This window comes from Triturus cristatus, chromosome 2_1 (genome assembly GCF_964204655.1).
Source record: "Triturus cristatus chromosome 2_1, aTriCri1.1, whole genome shotgun sequence".
Taxonomy (NCBI): domain Eukaryota; kingdom Metazoa; phylum Chordata; class Amphibia; order Caudata; family Salamandridae; genus Triturus; species Triturus cristatus.
In genome coordinates, this window is record NC_140581.1 from 921,630,237 (window position 1) to 921,653,718 (window position 23,482).

Consider the following 23,482-nt stretch of genomic DNA (forward strand, 5'->3'; position numbering starts at 1 on the left):
AATCTGTTCAATTAGGGTCCTGTGTGTCATCTTCAGCTGCGGTGGACAAGGGGGTACCACAGAGCTCTATATTGAGTCCCACATTATTTAATCTATATGTGGCCCCCTTGGCCTTAATCATCAGGAACTGTGGTTTTGAAACTATATCTTACGCTGATGATACCCAGTTGATTGTACATATTGATAAGGACCCCGCCAAAACGAAAGCCAAGTTTGCAACTTGCATGATCAATATTGCAGATTGGATGAGGAGACATTTTCTACAACTAAATTCCTCTAAAACTGAGATGCTCTTGTTTGGTAAGGCTGTTGATCTGTGGACCCCAGACTGGTGGCCATCCAAATTGGGAGAGGCCCCCTCCCCGAGAAGCTGGGCGAAGAACCTGGGGATAAAGTTAGATAACCAGCTCTCAATGGAGATACAGGTGATAACGCTTGCAGCCTCCTGTTTTGGGACCATGCGGATGTTGAGTAAGATCTTCCCATGGATCCCGCTCAGTGCCAGAAAGACTCTCATCCAGGCGCTGCTAATAGGCCACCTGGATTATGGCAATTCCTTATTGGTAGGAATTAGGGAGGACTCTTTATCCAAATTACAGGTTGTGCAAAATACAGCTGCCCGCCTTGCCCTGACAAACCAGCCCGAACCCCTTTGTTGCTGCTCCTACGTCAATTACACTGACTTCCAGTCAAGAAACGGGCCACCTTTAAAATGTTGTGTTTGGTCTTTAGGGCTTTGCACGGATTAGGGACGGTTTATCTGACCAATAAACTTAAATTATATCAACCTACACGTCAGCTTAGATCTAGCAATCGTAAGATGCTGTGTGGCCAAAGAATCAGGAAGGTAAAAATGGGGGGTCGTTCCTTTTCTTATCAGGACCCCAAACTATGGAACGGCCTCCATGAACAAATCCGGCAATGTCCGAATCTGTCCCAATTTACAAAACTGCTTAAAGCATGGCTCTTTTAAGCCTGGCCCTCACTGACTGCTTGCCTTTTTCTCTAGTGCCGAGAGATCCCCTTGGGGATGATTCGTGCGCGATATAAGTGACCTAAATGAATAAAATAAATAAATATAAATGCTTTTTGTTTAATATACCTTTTTTGGATTAGTGTGTATTTTGTTATTAGTTTTTAACAATCCTAAATCACTTAAATTGCTTGCAAAAATATCTAAGATAGTACTGGCTTTTAAAAGTGTAAGCTGCATGTACTAAATCTCTCATAATGCATTATAGTGGTAATAGTAATCACTGATCAGGAGGGCTTTCCTAAATGGACATTTTGTTTTTAAATATTACATGCAAAAAATATTTTTAAATGTACTAACTTATCTTTGAAGTAGTAGGTGGTGCAGAGGTATCAATTTTTGAAAACCCAACCAATTTCTCTGGCTCGAAGGTGCTTTCAATAATTTCCTCTAGAGATGTTAGAAGGGCCTGGTTGAGGGTCTCCCACCGGTTCAACAGGCCTCACCAAGTCGAGTTGCGACCCTTTCTTTAATACATGAATAGAGGTCATACCACTACTTCCTTATCTCCTCGATATTGGCTGCATCACCCTATCTGCATTTATTTGGTCTTGAATGTCCTTCTATATTTTTTTTTCTGGCTATCGGCAACCTGAAAAGAACTTTTGCCAAATAGCTCATCGTGATGAAGCACACATTCTTCAGTGAGAACCTCCAGCTCCTTCTCACTGAATTTCAGTTTTCTTTTGCATCCTAGAGCTTCCTTTTCTTGCTTCTCATAGGACATTGTTGGCAAAAGTAGCTCAAAAAGTCCCAGAAGGTAGCCAAGAAACAAAAAACAAAAAACTTGCCTTATTCTCTCCTTCAGAAAACTCAAGTGAGTAAGTGTGAAAACACTTCCTCATTGTGAGGTCATCAAGGTGTTCTAAAAGTGACTTTCGCAATATAGCAATTTCCCATTACCAATTTGCTATTTAGGAATTTGAATTTAGAAAATCACTAAATTGCGAATGCAAATCAAACCGAATCACAAAATTATACATTAGGATTAGCGATTTCCAAATCGTAATTTGGCAAAATTCCCAATTTGGGAATTGCTAATCTAAACATTTGAATATCTAGCCCCAAGTCTGCTCCACTTACAACGGGAGGACATCATTCTGACTGTGACCGGATGGATTCATTGTGTTGCTGATCTTTAGCTTTTCATCTGTGATGCCAGGGTATGAGACTAGTATTCATAAATAAGCTATTGATTGTCTCAGAATTTGCGATTTACTGATAATTTGGAATTCATGTGGGAAGTATGCTGTCCATTTATTAAAAGGGCTGAGGAACGTATCACCAATGAACTATGTATTGTGGAATTACCAATATCTGGGGAAAATGTGTACATTATTTAGTAATGTTCAGAGCGCAGGAGATCCTGTTTGAGAACAAGTATTCATATGAGGAGCAGCCTTATGCATCTTGGCTTAATCCATAAAATCCCCAAAACATCTAGTAGATAGTGGACACCACACTGTTTCCAGTGCACAAATATGTTTCTTTTGCAAAGCAGTGAGGTAGTACACCAGTTATTTTCATTACAATGTGTATTATTTCTTTTAGATTTCTCAGGTACAGGAATATCCAAGACTGATTTCATCCAGAAGTCCAAACAGATTTGTGTGTCATCTGTGACTTGAAGTTAGCTTGAGTTGAAGACAGCAGAGAAAGAAATGTAATGAATTACAACTTTGAAAAGAATGGTTAGTGATGGGTGGCCTTTATGACCTATATTCCATGACGATAACACAGAATCAAGTGTCAAATAAGTAAAAAGAAGAAAGGAATGGCCAGATGCATTGCAGCGAGTTCATCTCTTCTGTCGATGGTTCTATGCCCCTTTGTCCACACCCCATGAATACAGTTATTACACTCTTCTTTGAGTCATTCTCTTCTCCATTCCTGTGACCTTCCGTCATCCATCTGTTTACACCTATTCAAACTATAAGGAGTTCAGCACTGCAAAGGTTAACAGGACAAAGGGGCTTTGCATAATGAGGTGCATGGGGTCTGCCTCACGGGTATTGATAACAATTCAACAAATAAATTAAATAAAAGCAAAAGCAATGCAAGAGAAAGCAATCCTTGATGTAATACTATTGCCACCTAGACAACACAATCTGTATGTGTTTGGTAGATAAATATCACAAAAATATTATATAATACAAATTCGCATTACCATACCAGTGCACTCAGGGAGTTAGTGATCCTAAGTTAAAGTGATTATCCATCCAAGTACATTAAGGCATCCTCTTCCAGTGCCACATTTTTTTAATCTCACACTTGCAGAAAACATCTTCTGGATAAAATATGGCTATCGTAGATAGAGTAGCTCATTGTTTCAATTCCTGAAGGGATATGGAGCACCACTGAGTTAATCTTGATGTCCTACCAGAAAGACACCAGAGTTATGCCCTTGCAGTCCCTATGTAATCAACTTTATGTTGATTTTGGTGACACAGAGAATAAAGTATAGGCACAACAATAATAATGAAAAAAGAAAAAAATAGTGGGAGAAATAAAATGAAAGCAGAGTCGGATTAAATACCATTACGTCGACATAACAAACTTGGTAAAGTTTGAAAACCTCCCCCCGAAAACTGTATGCCAAAGAGAATAGGGTGGAATTCAGTAACAGTCATTCGAGGATCCTTTCATAAACAATCTCCGTTACCTCTTGAACATGCAGAAGAAGAATCAAGGTAAACACTGGCCTTGGTCAAGGGATTGCTTCAAATATATATGGAGCAGCTGCTTGCACTGGAAGTGGAAACGGCAGGACTGCCACCTTTGAACCACATCCGCTTCACAATGGTCAACTCACTGTGGCATTGAAACCTATGTCCTATTAAGGACCTGGAGATCACAGTACCAGCCCATTGACAAATTTACATCAGGAATATATTTTTCTCTGCAATATTCTGCTCATGCTTTTGGAACAGTGTCAGGGTTTAAACAGCACTCCATTAAAATTCACAAGGAAGGCCTAATTGACCTTATTGTGCACAGACTCTTTGCCCAGATAAATTCATCAACACAGAAGAATGGCCTGTTATCAGTGCATCAGTGTTATCCTTGGATGAGGCTGCTCTGAACATGCTTTCTGCTGTTGCAAACCATTCATGCGTGTCACTGATACGCTTTAGCATTCAGGAGTGGCCATTGCAGTTAAGAGCAATTGGGCGGGTGGGGGGGGAACTCGACAGATGATGAGGAAAAATTAAATAAATCATCAATTTTCCCTCGTTGTCATCTGTCAAGTCCCCCTTCCCACCCCACCGCTCTTACCTGCAAGGGCCGCTCCTTTTAGCATTGTTCTCATTCACTAACAGAGTGCACTGTAGCATTGCAGACCCTATACCTAATCAGGCCATATTGATAAAAAGATGTTACTTATATATGAAAACTGACCTGACACTTAAGTATTTACAGTAGGTCATTTATGGGAATAAACTTCACCGGAATCCTGATCCACAAATTGAGCCGAACTGTCTGAGAAGTACTCCTGAGTCATACAGTCTGACTCTTGAATGGACACAAGACGGTAAGGTGGCACTAGCTCTCACACGAACATTAGTACCAGAACCTGATATCCCTTCCTCGTCATGTTTTGAACTGCACTGAACAGCTAGCCACAACGTTGCAGCTCCTTCCAGATTTCTAACAAATTGTACATCACCTTCAACCAAAACATCAAAAAATGTAATTGTGCTTAATAATTCCCCCTAAAATGCATTTTTACCACAGTATGCAACGCTTCAATAAAATAGCTCTTTATGAATCTTTGATTATTAAAAAAAGTCAATGAAGACTTCTGTAGGTCCTTTCTTAGCAAGATACAATCACCAACCTCCACAATTATTTTTTTCGTATCTATATTTGCCATTGTAATACTTCTTTATCTTCACTTAATTAGATAAAACTCTTTTCTTCACTTGGTTTCAATCCACCTGTTACCACACATCATTGTGGTGCCGTGCAACGCGCTAAGGGCCAATTTACAATTACCATCCCTTTTTCTCAATCACAATAAAGGGTCTCCCCAGTGGTGGCATGGAAGACATTATGATAAAACCACATTTTATCTCTCAGTGAAGAAACAATGACTTTGCCACTAATAACTGCTATTTGAATTGCTTCCTTTAACACATTGTTGACTCACTGAAGCAAAACAAACCATTTGTCTATGAACTATATCAGAACTAAGTGTAATACTGCATGCTATTTAAAAAACATCAAAAAAACTCTTAATTTACCCTGAACCAAACTGTTCCCCATTGTCTGATATTAATACTGTACGTATATCTTCCAAATAAATACTCTGTGCAAAAGTAATTAATGGATTAGTAGTGCATAATGAAATAAATGAATTGTGAACCATTCAGAATAATAGTGAACCAAAAGAACTAGATATCTCAGATGTTCTGTTCTGATAACAGCAATTGGGCCTACAACTTTTTCCCATGGCCCACCAGAGTGAATACCTGATTGAAGAGGTGTGCTGCACACTTTCCAGTGTTTATCAGAAGTTATGCATTTCTTGCAAGCATCCAAAAATCTCTCAACTTGCCAATCTAAACCTATTCACCAAATATGTTGTCTTGATATTTTCCTGGTAAATGTGTTATAGAGATTTCCCTCATGCGCTGGAGATGTAATACAATTTGTGACCCAGAAGGTGGTTCAAATGTATCCTCACTCAGAAGGATATCATTTTCCACAAACAGTTCCGAAGCTACTTGAACAAATGTCTGTACTTCCCCCTGAAACTGCTCAATATGTGGTCAAGCCAATACCATAAATGTATATACCTCTTGAAGAACATCGTCTTTTCTACACATCTCTCAATTCATTAGGGGTTATACTTCACTTACAAAACTCCACAGCATCAACAAATGCCACCGCACCTTTTATATCCTCACAATCTTGATCATAGTTCGTATTAGGAACATGTAACCTTGATTAACAATGTGCCCACCTATTGCTGCTACCATAAATGTGTTTGATATTAAAGTTATACTTTAGCAATCTGAATATTGTATATAATATTGTTGATGCATTTTCTAACGCATAACACTCATAAATAGAGGCATTTCATCAGTATACAAGGTGAATGTTGTATCCAACAAATAGGTTTTTAATTAATCAATAGCCTATTAACCCTCTATTGCTGGTCTTTCCATCAATCAGTATAAACGTGCTTGTCTTTCAATTGTGCTGTAAGTTTCTCCTCTTCCTTTAAAGCATGTGATACAAAAGCTACCGTATGTTCTTGCTGTGAACTCACTGATTTAATGCCGTCCAAAACCAACTGCACTTGCATCAACAATAATAGTGTATTTAAATCGAGATACAGCTGGTTGCAAAGCATGTGCTTTCAAAATAAATGTTTACTTCATTCAAAACATTTTTCATTCCCACCCAATGTGAACTTTTCTTTTTTTCTAAGCATTTTCTTAAGACGGTCTATTATAAGAACATAACCTTTAACAAACCTAGACTAATGTTTGCTTAGACTAATAAGTGATCTAGCCTACAATTTGCCTAACCTAACACAAACAAATTTTTCCACAATTACTACACCCGAAATCCATTCAGTTGAATCCACAGGCTCAAATATCTTATCCTTGCTCATATCATCCAACAATGTCTTCAATTCAACCCTAGAAATGAGTAAAATACTCCTCTTCTTATGACACCAACCTTTAACTTTATATTATGTTCAAATCCACACACACATCCTACTTAATCCACGTATAACTCACTGTATTTCTACAAAATTCTTGACACATTCAAATCCAATTAATCATTCAAAGTAACAGAACTGGTTATACTAGGTCGCAGGGTAATGCCCAAAATGCCTTTGTCTACCCAACCCATGATGTCTCTCCGTTTCTCAACGACTTAAATCTTTGTGTTTATTTTCTTAGCTTCAAATTCTAACCGTTCTTTGAAATATCTCAACGTCTGTTCACTACATTCAGTGCAATCTGCAGCTTTGATATCTCATGCACGTAAATTATATTTGACAAATATTTATTGAATGTCTGGTCAAAAATAATAGGTGTTGGTGATCATAATCTTCAATATAATACTACCTATTCTTACACCACAAAATGGTCACTTCTTGCCAGCAATAATGCCCACTTCATTTATTTCCACAGCTAAATCTAACCTGGATATATATTTTAACATTTCACTCCATGGATCATTCATTGTGATCACCCAAATAATAATCAAATTACTCTTGAAGACTCCCACTCATATCCACTTTCTAACAACTGTTGAACCTCTTTCCAATAGGACAATTACTGCTATTACCTAAATTATTCCAGGAATCACATCTATGAAATATTTGTTGTGTATTCCCTGGTCTGTACTGTTCTTAATTTTTCTCTTTGCTGTCCTTCACTAATGCATTCACACGTTAGTGGCTCCAATTTTCTCTTTCATCAGACAAAGCTTTATTGATATTGTAGATCTCTCCATCCCCTTGGCAATGGGTATGCTTTCTTCAAGACTTAGATATTGCATAATGAACGTGCTTACCCTTTCTTTAACTAACAGTTTATTGCTATTTGCTCACACTAATTGTGGCCAATACTATTCTTGAATTTCAACATAGTCAAAATTTTTAATAAGAGTTGAACAACTATTTATCTAACAAAACAAAGATAGTGCAGTCCCCATTGATAATTATTTAATAAGAGTTATCAAACAAATTTATCACAGGATATATGTCTTGGAGTAGCAATGCTCCGAGGATAGCCACATCACACACAAAAGGTAATGTTAAGGGCAGGTCCTAAAAATAGTTACAGAAAAGACTTCACGCAAAGAGTTGGATTCATTTCTGCAGTGCGCAGTAACTACCACCATGATGGAATGACATTGACTCCTCCTGCACGCCAGCAGCATCTTCAAGATAAGCTGAATAATAGACAAGTCTACCATTACCAACACACCCTCAATAAATGGCAGAAAACTTAACTCATATGGATAGGATACACCTGAATCTAGCACATTTCCAAATGGGAACCAAAAAATTGCTAAAAAGAAAACTACAGAAGACAAGCCTGTTCCATTTATGCATCTAAGATTTGGAACAACATCTCACCAATATCAGAACTGCCCACAACCCTTCTGCAATTCAGAAAGGTGCTAAATAGCCATGTCCTCGGAGAAGACTACTATAGGATTCACCATCCAGTATCCTCCTCCTTCATTATAAACAATTCCAAGTCTGTCTGGAGGACAGTTTGCCGGTCAACCGGGGGGTGGGGGATTGGAAGCTATGGCTTCTGCCACCCTGCTAGAGGATTATCCATCCTCTTTAAAAATCCTGATCTGCCTGGTGGGGATATCTGTGCTGTGAGGTTAGCTGCCAGTGTGCCGGCTCTCTTCTGAATGCTGAAGGTTTGCCAAGTGGGTGCCATGTTGAAAGCTCTGCCTCAGCAAAACAAACTCTTATAAACAAATGGACTAATGAGCATGGAGTTTTTTATATGCCGGACAGAGACAGGAATCATTTGTGATGGTCACTCAACCATCAACAGGGCGAATCTACTGTCACTGTGATCCGGCAGCCCTTTAGTGGATGGGCCTCCGGGTCAGAGGTATACACTGGGGGAGCCAGCAGAGGCCTAGAAAGTGTAAATCTGGCATGCCCTCTGACTCTAAACAGAGTAGGTGAGCTGCAGGTTTGGCAGGGTGGGAACACTCCTGATCTACAGTGGTACCACAACTCTTCCAATTTCTAAATAAGGCCCAAAGTGGGAAAGTATGAAACAATCTCCGCAGCATTCTACATATATGCAAAAAAGGAATATAGTGTTTAGACTGGTGTAATGCTTTGTAAATACTTTTCTAAACCCCCCTACATGTCTTGAAGTTGGCAGGATGGGTCTAAGAGTACGAGCTGGAGGGCGTTCCTTCCGCGTACTCGCTCCAAAGCTTTAGAACTCCCTCCCCGCAAATATTAGAAACATGCAAAATCAATCACTCTTCGCAAATCCATCAAAACTCATCTTTTTCTTGCATAACTGATCTTCGTGTGTTTTCTGGTCTGCCTATGAAAGTTGCATTTTAGCGCTGGGACACCCCGTTGCTGGGGCAGCTGTGTACTCTATAAAACTCATAACATAACAACATAACATTTTCCCTTCTGCCTTGCAAAATATCACAATGTACTTATTTGAAATTATTCTGAATGCAGTTTTGCAATAACCCATTCCAACACTACCACACAAGACTTTTCATTGGTAAAGCCTTGTGCCTAGAGCTTTGTTGACACTTTGACGTATGGTACCTGAATATCATAACCAAAATATCACCTGACAGAAAAAATGTGTATTTGTTTACAAAAGTATTGTCCCCTTGGAACTAATATTAGAAAATCTTCACGCAATGTTTAATTTTTTTTAATTAACAATACCTAGTATAGAATATTTCTATCAGCCAATATTTTTGATCATCATATGCTGGAATACAACTCACTGTGAACTCAAAAATGTTTTGCAAATTTTGATCTATATGTAACAAAGAGGTTGTGTACCAGGGTAAAAGGACAGCTCTGCTGCAATAAACTGCTCAGAAATCAGGTCATCAGTACTTTGAAAATAAATGCAGGGGCCTAAAGTGTTTCTTAGAAGCCCTTCACCAGTTCTGTCAAAGGCCATGACTGCCTAGTCTTGATTCCACCTCGTCTTTTTCTTTCTTCCATCACCCCACATCTCCTGTCCCTTTATCTTGGCGTAGGTTCTTTTTCCATCCCTGCTTTCTATCTTTGTCACTATTATCCTAATTCTGTATTCCTCCTTTCTCTATTTCTTCCTTCCCACTTAATGTTATTTTCCTATTATTTAAAGGGGTGATATTTTTGTAAATGGTATTTTGACACAAGTTTCGCGTCAGGTGATATTTTGTTTATGATAGTCTGGTACCTTGCAACACATATAATCTTCCCTAGGATTCTGAGTTCAATCCTGTAGGTCCATCATTGATTAATCTCCTTGTCCTTCCATTTACCTCTCCCTCTTTGTGGCCTTCATTTCCCTGTGGAGAAGTGTGGCTCAATGATTAGAGCGGCAGACCCTGATGCAGAGGTCTAGCCTGGGACCAGGGTTCAATTCCCATTCCACGGACCTGATAATTCTCGCCTTGGTGCCATTCCAATCATGAAGTCCCACTCTGCAACTCTGGGCAATAGCTTGCTTAATCTCCACAATGGCCCCCACAACGCTAAGGATGCCTGGCCTCCACCTTGGGGGTGCCCACAGCGGTATTCGTACAAGCACCTTGAGACCCTTGTGGGTGAGTAGTGCGCTATACAAGTATCAATTTATTTATCATTTTGTCTCGCTATATTTTCTCTTTTCTTGCTTTTTATGGCTTTCTCATACACATTTTCTTCATCTTTTTCTGCCTATCTTTTGCCTTTATAAGTATCTCCATATTGCTATCTTCCTGTTCCTCTGTGGAATGAGGCTACCTGCTCACAAATCATTGCCTGATGAATGACACCGTGCTTCTCTGAAAGGCGGCATGCGCACATAGGGGTATATTAACAAGGCCGGCGATAAATATCGCAAAGCGCGCTTGCATATTTATCGCCGGCTATCTCTGGAATGTATCGCCCGGTTAGCGTGTTATTAACAACGCGCATCGCCGAGGCGATAAAAATTCCAGAGATAGTGTGGATATCGCCGTTTTCCATGGTGGAAAACGTCGATATCCTAGATGATAGGGCCTGTGGTCTTAGCCACAGAATCCACCCCCCATGTTAAGTATGTCTTAGTCAGGAATTTAACAGACGTTAAATTCCTGCGTTAAGGCATACTTAACGAGATTTTAAAAATCGCTACCCTTCCTTGTTAATATCGCGAAGCTGCCTTCAAGATATTTTCCCTGACTGGTTTCACATCCACGCCTACTTTGCATCTCATTAGCGATGCAAAGTTAGGCATGCTGGAAACGGGCGCTAAGTCAGCAAGATACGTGATAGCGTGTCTTTGCTGATTAGACAATGAAATTATCGCCGCTTTTTGCCCGAAAACGGACGCAAAAGCGGCGATAATTTCATATCGCCGCCTTGTTAATATGCCCCATAGTTTTGAGCACAATTGCTGCTGGGTGCTCCTCAAAAAGTGCTCTAGCACTAACACTGTGGTGGGTCATGACCAAGGTCGACTTTTGGAATGGCCGACCTGGGCCCATGCCCAGGGCGCCAATCCTCAGATGGGCGCACAGTGCTGCTGCATTAAGGTTATGCAAACTTCAGGGCCGCCTCACTTGCAGACAAAGAAGGTTCAACTCTGCTGCCTCATTTTATTCAAGAATAGCAGTCAGTGAAGGCCAAAAATGTGTTTCTGCTCAGGATGTTGGGGCACAGAAACACATCTCATGATCGAGGATGGTATAAGTAAGGCGGTATGTTCAATTAGTTAATGAATGGTGATTTTTAGATGACACACACCACAGACATCCATCTGTTGGAGCTGCCCAAGTTAACCCACAGCAGGAGCTTTGCATGACATGATCTTCAGCCCGGATAACATGAGCAGGTAGAGAAATTGCTGGGGAGGGATCAGTGTCAGCCTCAGCCAAAGGAGATAAGGCAGCATGAGGAAAAGAGGAGGGGTGGAGGAAGAGAAAGGGAGGGGAGTGAGAGAATAAGTGAGGCGAGGAGAAAAGGCTTAAAAAGAAAGCGAGCGAAGCACAGAGACTGGAAAGGTAGCATTAGATATACAGTTATGAGGGAAATATACATGTTAACGCACATCGAGTAAATTGGTTAAATAAATATTCAGTGCAATGTGGAAGAAACAACATACGGAAGTGGTCTGTGGGAAAGATGTGCTGTGAACAAAATTAGGAATAGGTGGAGGGATGCTGCTCAGAGGAGTGGGTGATGAGCAAGTGAAACTGATAACAGATGCAGGAAAGGAGTGAGGGGAGAAGGGAAGCAGAGGGAGGGAAAGGGGGAGGGAGGGGGCGAAGGAGTGCAAATCCAAATGTCGATTTGTAGACACAGCGAGGAGAGCCTGCTGGCTGACAGGTTGATTTATTGGATTCTTCCAGTTAATCACTGCCGGCCTGTGGCCAAACGGATCTCCAGCAAAGCTGAAAGGCAGCCGAGGGAAGCGGGGCTTATAAGCATAAAGCCGCATAATGGTGTTCAATGAAGTGTGAGCTGCTCTCACTGAGCCGCCGCGCCGCCGGAATGTCAAAGAGGGGCACGGGGCGGGGGCCGCGGGGAGCCGCGCGGAAAAATTATGGATTTCAACCACTCGCTGTAAATGAGGTCAATATGTCTGGTTCATAAACAGTCCGAGCCTATTCCAAGAATCCAGTGAGGAGGAAAATTAGCGTGAAGCCAACGCCGTAGACAAACCTCATTGAGATATAATTGTGGCTATAAATACAGGCGAAAAGCGTAGAGGGTGCAATAAAATACAGGCTTGCCTTTGTATCCCCCACCGCTCTCGCGATTCTCCCCGCTCTTTGGATATCCGCGTTTGTAAAGTGTTGTGCTTCTTTCATGCGCCTCCTCGCCTCCTCCTACCGCCTTTTTTTGTGCGTGTGTGATGCCCGGTGTGTTGAAATTAATTGTGCCCTTGATCTCCCATTCTTTTTTATGCAGACAAAATTGGCGGGAGGGGGGAATCAAAAGAGCAGATCTGAAGGATTTTCCGCCCTTGTGCTTTTCGTATTCTTCGCTTCCTTTCTGTTTTTTTCCCTCTTTGCTGTTCGAGTCAAGCTGAAAAAGTGTGGGAAAATGATAGTGTGTGTGAGAAAAAAACGTTAATTTTAAAATAACTCGTCTGTTAGACGATTCGTTTGAAGGTCAGTTTAATGAGGTGACATCAAAGAAAGACTCTTTTCGATTGACATTTTTTGGTGCTTGCTAGAGCAGGTCTTCGCAACGGAAACGAATATGATGCGTTCCATTATTTTCCGTACACACCCAAACCATCATCTTTGTGGTGAGAGTGGTGCATGGGCGCGTGCGTGTTTAGTCTCTCCGTATGTGTTGTGTGTGCGTTTAGTCTGTTTATGTGAGAGTGTGCGTTTGCGCCTACGTTTTTTGCATGTTAAGTGTATTTGTAAACGCGAGTTCTTGTCTGTATTCGTGTATGACTTGCAATACGGTTATGTATGTGTGTATATATGGGGAGGATTTATGTGGCGGTGTGATATGCATTATAACAGGTGTTGCTTATACATGCGTATTTCTCTGTGTCTGCATGTTTGAGAGCCTGTCTGGATGCCTGATTGTATTTGCTCTATGTGTATCTATCTATATGGGTGCATACGCGTGTACGTGTTTTGTTTGTTTCTGTATGTGTGATAATAATAATCATATTAAGAAGTATGTGCCTGTGTGTTTTAGTGTTGAGTGTGTGCGTGCTTGTGTGCGCGCGGTGAAGAAGAGACTACAAGGGCAGACATTAGTTGCTGGATTCAATCATTGCAAAAAACACACAAGCAGTAATAAATTGACGCCTAATACCTGCAACCAGGGACGTCACTCGCCCTCAAGGCAATTGATTTCTAGTGCTGTCATGTATCTGGCTAGCGAGGACGGCCCAGTCAGAATTAAACCCCATTAATATTAAAGCTCCGGCCATGAAGGGAGCACATCAACAAAAGGGGCTGCGCGGGTCAGCAGTTTAATGGCTGGCTGGGGATGTCCTGGAACGCCCATGTCAATAACTGCAGGGATCACAGGCGGGATTGTGCAGCGACCCTCGCAGGGAGGAGGGAGGCGAACTCAGGAGAAGGGCGGAGGGAGGGGGCGGCCAGCCGCCCAGATACTCCGTGTCAGAGCGGTGCTGGTGTGGAATTGTAAACAGTGCATTTGTCACCTGTCAGAGGGATGTCAGGAATGCCTGCTGGTGCCTGCTCCGTTTAGAGACGGATAGGTGGATTCACCGATGGCAGTTTTCTCTCCACCGTGGGCGCGTGCGCAAGGCCTCCAACCACGAGGCTGTGGCCTGTGGTGACAGCTGTGGAAGAAGTCCAACCGCCCTTTCAGCCAGTGCTATAATGTGGAAATTCCACACGCCTCCCGGCTCCCCGAAGGACTGGGAGCTGTGAAGCATGTATGATACCACACGACATCAAAGGGCCACGTCGATGGTGTCATGGTGACAATATAGCAGTCAGTCTACCCAGCCAAGCGAGCTATGCATGGCCCTTTGCAATGCCTTAAACTGCAAAAGAAGAAAAGCGTAAACAGGAGGCTATTATGGTTTACACATGCAGAGTGGTATGGTGTGCATCAATAGATGGTGCACACGGTGGAGAACGTTTACAAACACTTTGCACCATGTTTGCTTCACAAAAGTAACGTAAACCTTTCCAATGCAAGTCATGATATCCGTTATAAGGTGTCTAACATTATGCAAAATAGTGCTATGCACTACGTTTTTCTACTTTGCATAAATGGTTACTCCAAGTTGGGTACATGGGCATCTCGATGTAACCAGCCATGGATTTTGACTCAAATCCCTATTTAGTAACCAGGCTGGACTGGGAACCCAAAGCAACCCAGGGAAATGTTGTCAGACCAGCCCCTGTATGGTGCATAGTGAATTCAGTGAGCGAAACCTGACCACCACAAGGAGGGTTTCGGGGGGGCTACCCCCAAGAAAAGTTGGGCAAAAATGGTGCATTCTAACAACACAAATGTCATTATATGTTCAATTGTGTTAAAGCATAGTAAATGAGGACCTTACAGTGCACCAGACAGGACAATCTTTGTTGGGGCACTCCAATGATCCCCTCACTGTCACCTTCCAACAGTGCCTGCATCTCTCCATAGCCCCTCCTTTACATGGATTTCATTTGTTTTATAGAGCCTCTCCTACCAGTATAGGATGTTGGAACACTTTACAACACAAACATACAGTCACTATGAATCATACATGTGTAAATCAGTGTATAGAAAACGCTACATAAGACAAAGGGGACTACAAGGTGTAGGATTCACATGTCACCCATATTCCTTGGCCTGGGGAAGCACAAACTAAGGATTCTGAACACAACACAGTAGTTAGGGTTGGCTCTACTAATAATAATTTATTTCTACCCTTTATAGCAATATTAGGATAATGAAAGACTCAGAAAAAAATAACTTTCTAACCTGTACCATGTAGTTTGCATGCAGCTCTTTGATGACATGTCATAGCTCACTGTGCTAGAGTATGAATGTAGCTTATGAACTGTACAGTAACAAAAGGGTCTCTGTGACAAAAGCAATAACCCACTAAGTTATGCACATAACATACTGGTCTGTTATCTGCATGGTACACGTCCGTTGCAGCAGGCATGCTAACCCTCTGAGCTACCTTAGATGAGTCAAAACTGTCACTAGACAAAATATCTCTTTCCAGTAGGTACACTAATCGCCAGAGTTATCTTGACACATTTATTGTTACTGGATATACAAGGAACTATGCAGCAGGTGCTTTCAAAACTGCTGCACTGCTACAAATACACCCCCCATTAACAAAACCGGTCCCCATTCCTCCAGCCTCCTGGGAAAACACCTGATGCCCGGAACTGCCAGTCTAGCCTTGTTTACTAACATTTGTAGACAGGGATTAGCACCCACAAATTTAACTTCCTTGAGAAAGGAGTAGCAGTGGCACATGCTTTAAAAGTCTCCACACTTTTCTATCTTTGCTTGTGTGCTGGCTGCAGGGGCACAACTAGACCCACCCTTTGGGGGAGGGGGTAACACTTTCAGAAGGTGGTGCGGGTCAAGAATTTCAATCAATTTGGGCAGAGGTATCTTTATAGACAATATGAGGCAAGGAAGTGACAAACTTTGCAGTTTAAACAAATTGGACAAATTCAATCTGATGATGATTGAAAAATTGAAATCCATTGTTACCCCTTTATTCCTCACTAGGATTGAGTTTTTTTGTGGGGGCCTGATTGCTAAGGCCATATTGTTCATGGTTGGTGTTTTATACTTTTTGCCGCATATGAATAGTTTGATTTGTGACAGGTTTATTTTCTTGTGGCTGTAGATCATCATCATTTATGTGACCTCTTGAGGCAAACCCATTTAAGTATGAGTCAAAGTCAGATGGGTTTTCATACTTACATCTAATTTGTGTATTATCTGAATAATAGTATAGTTCAGGAGATTAGATCCGGTGGAGGGCCAGGGCAAGTGTTATAGGAGAGGTAGAACTGTTAGGCACATTAGTTGGGGTTTGAATAGAGCCACCTGAAGGGATAAAGTGAGATGATGATCAATCTTATAGAAAAGATGCAGTATGCTTCAGTGCACTCTCTGCACTCTGATGTCGTCAAGTTGCAAGAGGAAGACCTTTTAATCATGATGTGGAAGTACTGGTTACGAGTATTGCTCTGTGAGCCGGCAGCAGTATGTTTGGTAGAAGTATTGGTGAATAGAGCTTGCCGACATGGGCTTGTCCCTCACTAAAATGGCTGCTGCATGTTTTTTCTTCCCCATCTACATTTATGATGAGCAGAAAACACATCCACCCTTTCAGGCACCACAATGGATGTGCTCTTTGCTGCAGTCATAGCGTGTGGCGGGATGTCCCAAAAAGCCCCTTACAAATACCCACTCCTCCTACACCAACCCACAGCCTCAATTCGCTCTCCCTAACTACACTAGCTCCTCCATAGCCAGCTCCCCTGTCCCATGCTAGCCCCAACAGCCTAGGCTCGCTCTCCCCTCCAGTAGCAGCCCCTGTAGTGCACTATCACTATGCAGGCCTGTGGGTTCAGATTAGGGGTGGGCGGAATTTGCGAAAATGACTTTCGCAAATTATCGCAAAAATGTTAAAAATCTCCGCAAACACACGGAAATATCGCGAAGATGCGGAAGTTTTTTTCCCGCCCGTTCGCGGTATTTTCTGCGTGGTCGCGGCTCGCCAACTTAGCCATGCGTTTGCTCGCGGGCGCGGCCATCTTGTTTTCACTCTTCTCGCTGTGCATAATCGCGAGAAGAAAGACGTGATCGCGCGACCAATGACATTACTGCGGGCGCGAACTGTCGCGAGACAGCGCAAATGGCTACCAACAATCCAACATCTCGTGGAGAACGCGACCGGATCGGGAAAACTTGTCGGTGAACGCGGGGATTCAGGTAAGGCGATCGCGCGCGCGCGAGAATGTATTATTTTACAGCGCGAGCAAGAAACAAATTATCGCTAAGCTGCGGAATGCGGAAATTTTGACATTTTCGCGCTCTCCGCGGAACGCGAAAATGTCAAATTATCGCAATTTCCGCGAGCGGAACGGAAATTTAGCCCAGGCCTAGTTCAGATGCTGGTCTACATTGTGACCTCAGAAGCAGCAAAACAGATCTGACCACCACCCTCACCTGCTTCCTTCACAGCAGCCAGTATGCAGACCAACAAGGTTTAAGTGCACTACCAACGAGTACTTTTCTCACTTTGGATGCATGCTGTACAGTGCAGCAGATGCAAAGCTGGAAATATTTAGAGAAGTAAAAAAATGTTCTTGTTAATGCCCTGCCTCAAAGAGGCAATATTTTTGGGCACAAAAACCTCTCTGCCATTGTTAGTAGATACGCCTTTGCATTAAAAGCCATCCAAACTGGAGCACTCATGCACTGCCCTTGGAACATCACCTTGACGCAAAGCAAAGTAAAGCAGAGCAAAGCACTGCTTTGCATTACTTTTAGGCAACATTGCAGTGCAAAACACATTTTGTGCTGAAACATACATTTTAAATAAACATTTGCAAACTTAGTGCATAATGTTACAGAATCTGCTCTAAGACTTCTGGTAAATGTCACTCCATGCAGCACTTCATTTTAGTGTCTTGAAGTTGAACACTTCCACATTAAAGAAATACACTTTTTGAATTTCAAAGTCTGTAGCACATTTTACACAACGATTTACATATCATGCAGAGGACTTTGTATGTGTTATAGAGCTTAGAGGCAAGCCCAATCATTTCCTGCGCTCTGGCGTGGCTCTCCCTATTAATTGTCTGCTTACCCACCTCTGTATTTTTCATGAAACATATATACTTCCACTGTGGCAGCAACAGTCCTTTACAAGAGTGCGGGCGGCAGGGGCAAAGGATGAAGTGAAAGCATACAAAAGACTCATTAGCTGTTAAATGGTCTTTAGAAGACCTGGAAAATACTTTAAATGCATCTGAGGCATCAGCCCCTGCCCAGCCCAGCCCATGACACAGAGTCCTCGAAGATAAAGCTGCTCAGCCCCTATGGCAGATGATGGGGGTGGGGGGTGGTGGCTTGGAGGGGGCTAAAGCCCTATTAGCCCAAAAGGCAGTGCACACCTGGCTGGCTGTACAGCACACACCACACATACAATGTGGGAACATTATTAAAGTATCTCATTGTACCATTTTCTCCTGGAAAGGCACTCTTCCAGTACATAATCTATGCTTGACACAACACACACACCCTTGCACTTCTGTGAAAGGGTGTGTGCATTGGTGCATGGTGGCCTTAAAGAGCGCCAGTGTTGGGGGTGAGAAAAATATTGACATATCTACATAAATATGGCACAGTTTTTCTCTCTACCTTTGATGCAACAGATCACAGAAACTTTGGGTGTGCCAGAAGTTAGCACATTTTGCCCAGTGCGTCTAGATAGACTTTTGCCAATACCTGCTCCCCTTATCTGTCTGAAGTTTGCAAACTAATATGTGCCTCTAAATTTCAAGATAAACACACAGAAAAAGACCTACATTTGACCTATCTAGAAAGGCAACAAATGTAGGGATGTTGTCCTTCTATAATCTATGTTATTGTTAACTATTTTAAATACATAAATAAAGGGGAACGAATGTTGTACGAAAAAATACCACTTTCGGTTAGTTATACATAGAGTTATACAGTAAAATACAAAATTACAAATAAGCAAGGGCGAAAATCCGAGAAAAAAACATGAAGCAGAAAATGGATAGAACACTATTTACATAGATATAATGTTTAATTGCCTTTCAGCAGCATATTGGTTCAACATATTATTAACTAATAGATTGTCCCTGATTAACTTAACTGGACATCCGTTGTCCACCCCATTAGTAGTTTTCCAAAAACCCATATGTCATAACTGGGTGAAGTAGAAACCACTCTACAGACTACAGACTTTTAAAACAAAAGTGAAGATTTACCAAACAGATCAGATTAATAAACAGAAAATATAAAACAACTTTTCTGAGGAAGGTGAAATGTCAAAATGAGAACTGGTGAGTTGCAACTAATAAACCATTTTAGGTGTCAACAAAATCTAAAATAGAACACTGACACAGGCTCTGGTTTGAAAGAGACAGATAAACCAAAACAGAAATACAAATATGGTTAAAGTGAAATATATATGAAATAAACAGTGATCGATAGTGTTGCCAAGGTGAACACAAGTTAATTTGGCAAAATCAAGGCCTAGCTATAAGAAATGTCCCCCCCTTTGTAGACTTTAGTAAAACAGTGATCAGTATTGATTTTTCTCAGAGTATGCTAATGCTGATAAAGTGATGTAGATCCTTAACTTAACCCATCAAACTACAGCCAGGAGCATAACAGGCGCCTGCTGCCCCAGCAGGGCAAGGGTACCAGCCATTCACGGGGTCCCCAAACCTTCATGGGGGAGTCCCAATTCAGCCCAAGGCCAATGAATATCTCTGAAACATGCAGCTGCGGCCCAAGCAGGTAAGAGCGGTGGGGCCGAGTGGGGGGGTAGGATTTCGACAGACGATGGCGAGGGAAAATTAAATAAATAATGAATTTTCCATCGTCCGTCGAAATCCCCCTCCAACCGACCCTACCGCCCCACCACTCTTAACAGTATGGGCATCGGCTGGATATATGGCAGACTTGAGATCCTTGTATCATTCTGAAGGGGTACCACATCATTTTGCATTATGTCTCAGACTACTTTAAGTAGCTGTTTATCTTGTTTGTGCCATTACAGAATGCAACACTCAAATGCAGCAAGTGGCCAAGATGCTTAAATGTAATCATTGTAATCTGTCAGGCAAGAAACCGAGCCCTCCAATGTAAAAAAAATTCTGTTTTGTGGTAATAAAATTCAATTTGACCTTTAGCAATAAATGTGTGACTGTTTGTTAATTAGTACACTTGTTCTGCATAATGTGTGCACTGGGGAGGGTGACTGCATTCAACCCTCTGGGTTGCAGTCAAGCCTTAGTACATGCAGCGTTTTCTTATTAATATTATTTTCAGTACCTGAGTACTGCTGCAGTACCACCACTGTGTACTGTGTGCCACCCAAGGGTCCATGCTAGGTCCTACGGTAGTTCACTTTACTAGCGAAAACATCAGTGTAAGTTTTTTTCTGCTAGGCCCTAGTGCCCTTTTGTGGGCCCTTTTCAAACCTTTCCCAGGAGCCGGGGATCAAGTCCCCCAGTCATGTAACAGCGGCTCCAACATTTTCTCTAATATTGAGGTCAGCAAACAGATTTTTATGTTACTGTGGGGACAGTACAGATACCGCTGTACCAAAATGGCCAATAGGAGAAAAAGCTCCATTGACTAATCAGGTCCACGTAATATTTACATTTTGGTACCGCAGGAGTACCGCGATAGCATAACATTGGAGTACTGCAGGACCAACTGTCCAGATATCTGTAAATCTTTCTGAAGGTTAACCCCTTCATGCCCAACCTGAGCCCCTCTTTAACTGCAAATTCCTCAAAAATGTTTGAGCGGATTTACACAAAATAACAACAAACACTCTTCCTGATCAAAGTTTTAAACTTTTGCAAAATGTTCTGTGAATCCCATTGGCATTTTTCTTTCTATGTCAAAAAGCAAATTCTCATATGGGAATTAAAATGAGAAATTACACTTTGGCACTCTCACTTTTTCTTGATCTCCGCTTAATGACTCGGCCCAAAATTTTCCACAAAGATGCCGAAGTGGATGAATTTGGTTTGCAAAGCTTCATGCAGATTGGTCAAACGGCACCAACGTCATTGAAGAGAAAAAGGTGCCTTTCCTGTGGAAAGTCTGACCTACATATAGGTACACTGTAGTATGTGTATATATATATATATATATATATATATATATATATATATATATATATATATATATATATATATATATATATATATATTATCTACTGGGGGTCGCCAGTAGATAGTTATAGTTAGGACCGTGTTTCCATAGGAAATTTGAAAATTCTATTTTGAATAACTTTGGCGCCGGTTGACGAATCCTCGCGAAATTTTCAAAACTAATGGGGCGCTCCACTCAGCTCCTACCCTGAAAGTCTCGGGGTGATTCGTCAAGCGGGGGCTGAGAAAAAAGGGGGGTCCCAAAACGCGTTTTCCCCATGCATTTTCCCATAGGACCTTTAGTCGAAGGTACAGCCCGAACGGCTGAACAGAATTACTTGAAATTTCGCAAAGAGGTAGTCCTCAGGTCAGGGATGTGCCTTTTGCATATATGGTGTCAATCTGTTCAGTAGTTCCTGAGAAAATTGCAGTTAAAAGTACATAAATATCTATAAGAGCGCACCGTGCGCGCACCGTGCGTGCACGGTGCGCGCACCCTAACGTGCGTGAGCGTAATTGTGATTGGTGGTTACATGTCAGTCAACATTCGAATCGGTCGAAATCAGGAAGTGTCGTCCGCTATTTTGTGTGTGGCAGTGAAAAAGAAAGGTGGAGAACGTGAAAAGGGGGCAGGGTACAGAGTTCCTGACCCCCTAGCTTTTGTCAGGGGGTCCCTGAAGGACCCAGAAGGGTGAAAAAAACATTTTTTTTTTCAAAAAATCGCGAGGTGCGCGCACGGTGGAAAAAAATCATTACAAAAATAGAATAAAAAATCTAATTTAAGTGTTTAGATGTTAGGTGGCTCTAAAAAGAGCCGTTGTGTTAATTGAGGAACAGAGGAACAAAAAAATGAAAAAAATTATGGGGTGCCGCATGTGTGCTGCTGTATCTTGCTCTCTATTAGGCGAATGCTGGTGTCACCATAAGAGAGAAGAGCATTGCACGCATTGCACCGTATATGCACCCTCTTCAACAGAGGGTGCATATCCAGAGGAGCAGAAGGAGGTGAAGCTGCCGCCGCAGATGAAGTGCTCGGCTGAGCTGCCGATGATGTGCTCGGCTGAGCTGCTGCACATGTGCTCGGCTTAGCTGCTGGAGGGATGTCTCTAGCAGCTCGAGCATAAGCCACAGGATGTACTCCTTTAACGTGCCTGATCATAGTGAAAATACTAAAAGAGTATTTCTTTTTAGGATCTCCTCTTGATAAGACAACACCACAAATAGTGCAGGTGACTTTTGGAGCATTCACCTTCTTCTGCCCCTCTGGAAATGTAAAAAATTGCCATATAAAAGAGTCTTTCTGTTTCCTCTGTCTCTATGCCACAAGGGTCTCCTGCTCACTCCCAGAAGATGACTGCTGCTCTGCCATTCTCAAGTACTGGAGTACTGGAAAAGCTGCTCAGCTCCTTCTCCCAGGGAATCAGAAGAAATAATGAGGGGAGTGCGTGTGGTGTTGGAAGTTTCTGGAACTGAAACTACTATAAACCAATGAAAAGTGTTGTTTCTTAATCACATGACCTGAAACTACTATGAACCAATGAAAAGTGTTGTTTCTTAATCACATGACTTGCCGTGCGCGCACGGTGCGCGCACGGAGCACGCGCGCATGCGCGTACGGAGCACGCTCGTACCTACGTGCATGCACGCGCGCATGCGCGTACGTAGCACGCGCGCACAGAGCACGCACGATGTACGCATGCGCACGTGGAGCACGTACGCATGCGCACATGGAGCACGTACGCATGCGCGCACGGTCAAAAACCCTTAAATTTTTTTTTACAAATAATTAAAGTGTTTATAAGTTTATAGAAGATATTAACTATGCTGTTCAACTTTATCCAAATAAAAAAAAAAAGAGCTGAGCCATTCCATATTACAGGATACAGTCAATCTATAACTATATACATAGGTAGCTTATTGTAAAATAAATATTTAAAAAATATAATAATACATTCATAAATTAGCATTTAAAAAACCTTGCAAATTCACTTAAAAAACCATAGGTTTAACACACGCTATAGTTAGGAATTAGCATTTAAAAAACCTTGCAAATTCACTGAAAAAGCCATAGGTTTCACACACGTTATAGTTAGGAATTAGCATTTAAAAAACCTTGCAAATTCACTGAAAAAACCATAGGTTTCACACATGTTATAGTTAGCTGGACATTTCACTCGTACAAAACCATTGAAATTCCCCCGTTATAGTTAGTTCAGCTAACTATAACTCGCGCGCCCGCAATCCACTGCTGATGACGTCACATATTACATCACTCATGACATGGTCAGTGACATCACTGATGACATCACTGATGACATCTCAAATGACATCACTGATGACATCACTGATGACATCATCCTTGTGTAAGAGTGGCAGACCTCCTCTTATCCGAAT